The 2,177-nt window shown below is 44.9% G+C and overlaps 1 long non-coding RNA gene across 1 annotated transcript; it reads right to left on the reverse strand.

Annotated features, from left to right (window-relative positions):
• Positions 1 to 565: 565 nt before the first annotated feature.
• LOC125548267 lies at positions 566 to 1,319 on the reverse strand. The gene is made up of 2 exons (XR_007300979.1): positions 955 to 1,319; positions 566 to 877 (listed from the first exon to the last, which is right to left on the reverse strand). It is a non-coding gene; the product is annotated as an uncharacterized LOC125548267 (long non-coding RNA).
• Between the last annotated feature and the right edge of the window lie 858 nt (positions 1,320 to 2,177).

The raw sequence follows: 2,177 nt of genomic DNA on the forward strand, positions 1-2,177 counted from the left end.
TTGGGTGGCAAAAAATTTCTTTGCTCTTTGCCTATAAAAATCAGTAAGCTTTGACAGATTTTGTTCATACCTGATAATGAGAGACGATTCCATTTGATGGTCCTGCATGGACAGTGGCTGCATTTGAATACTGTTGATTTGTTGTTCTAAGTTGGCAAGCTCCTGTTGAATAGGCTTCTTCTTTTTGCACCAAACTTTTAAAGCACCTGCAAGATTATTAGTACGAGCAGAAAAATTCATGTTGGTAGCAGAGATCCAAGCACTTCTAGCAAAAGACTGAAAATCATTCTCCTTCAGCCACCAATTATCAAACTTGAAACTCTGTTTAGGTTTCCTGTACCTACCTTCAGTGGTAATAAGGATGGGAGCATGATCACTAAGAATAATGGGAAGGTTAAGAACTTTAGTGAGGGGGTACTCAGCACACCAATCAGGATTAACTAAACCTCTATCAAGCCTTTCATAAGTAGGTTTGGAAGAAAATCTCCTATTAGTCCAAGTATAAGCAGGCCCTGAGAACCCCAGATCAAAAAAACCACAATTCTTGATCAAAGCACGAAAAGCATACAGGCGACGATAATTCACATTAGCATTACTTTTATCCACATCATACAAAAGTTCATTGAGATCTCCCATACATAACATAGGCTTCCCAGGGTTATCATACACAAAATTTGAAATCTGATCCCAAATCACATCAGTTTGTCTGTGATAAGGATCACCATAGATGCAAACTAGACCAAAATCTCTACCGGTAGCTATATGAACTACATTCGCTAAGATAACATAGAAGGAAGCCGTATTCACATGAACTTGAAGCTCATCATTCCACATCAGCCATAAACCGCCTGAGGAGCCCCTCGAAGGAACTACAACACTATCACATATGTCAAAACGATTAATAAGATCACGAGATTTAACTTTGGAAGATCTGATTTCAGAAACAAAAGTTACCTGAGCTTTAGTGGAATGAATGAATTTGGCGAGATACGTCATCCTTTCATTGCCAAGGCCTCGCCCCATTCCTCGGCAATTCCAGGCTATGAGTCTCATGGCGATGGAGGCGCGTTAGGGCCATGCGCCGCTGCCCAATCATAGTCCATAGATTCTCCTACTTGACCTTCTACTGTGGATGGAACTCCGGAGTGATAGCCACCCACCTCCACATGGGAATGAACAGTGCCTGTACTGACAGATGGTGAACGCGAGCGAAGTCTACAGTCATCATAGGTTCGTCCAACACTGTCGCCTTGGCTGGGGGATGAGGCACGAGCTCCACCTCTACCCAAGACCGCACCATGTACTCCCTTGCCAACACTATGATTACTTAACCTAGCAGAATCACGTGTCCAAACTCGGCGTTGCCTCTGAAAGCTGGCATATAAGCCTGAAGAACCACCTCCTGGAGGAATATCCCAACGGGTACCTCGAGACTTAGGCCTGCAACCAAGAATAGAAGCAGAGAGCCTTGCTCCAGAATCGGCACCTGCTGCAATAGAAGCACCAGCAACAGGAACCCATGAGGCAACATGAGCAGATGCTTCTGGTCCTGCATGATCCAAGAGAACAGGTGGAATTGATCCACTTTGGTGAATAAGCGCGGGGCTCTGGTCAACTTCTCTGATCGGAGGTGCTTGAGGGGAGGGAGGGCTCCTATTCTCATTATCCAGCAAAGTCTCATTATTCCTCAAAGGATAGAAGCGTTTCTTTGGTGGAGGCGGCAGTGGGCCTAGTATGGAGGAGCTTGGGCGCTTTGAACTATTACTCATGTGGGAAGGAACATATGAATCAGAGTAACTGCGATTGGATTGGTGGGTAAGGATCTGTCCATGAACAGTGGGGCAAGATAGAGCAATGGAAGCTGGCATGGAAGATGTGTTTAAGTTTTGAGTGATATGAAGCGTGGTTGTACCTTCTTGTCTTGCATCTGTTGGGTTGCTTTGAGTAGACTGAAGATTATTGGCAGGTCGACCCGCATCGCCTTGTCTCTCAGATTGACTGGCCCCAACATTAGTGTTGTGAGATTGTTCTGCTGCTCCCCATTGAACGGTGACTAGGTGGTTATCATGCAGATTTCCCTCATGAATGTTGGTATATAGTCGCCCACTATGACGGTGGATCTGCCGCTGCTCCTCCACATTAGCATCTTTAGATTGTGAATTTGAATCTTTGTCATT

This window comes from Triticum urartu, chromosome 1, assembly GCF_003073215.2.
Source record: "Triticum urartu cultivar G1812 chromosome 1, Tu2.1, whole genome shotgun sequence".
NCBI classification, from domain to species: Eukaryota; Viridiplantae; Streptophyta; class Magnoliopsida; order Poales; family Poaceae; genus Triticum; species Triticum urartu.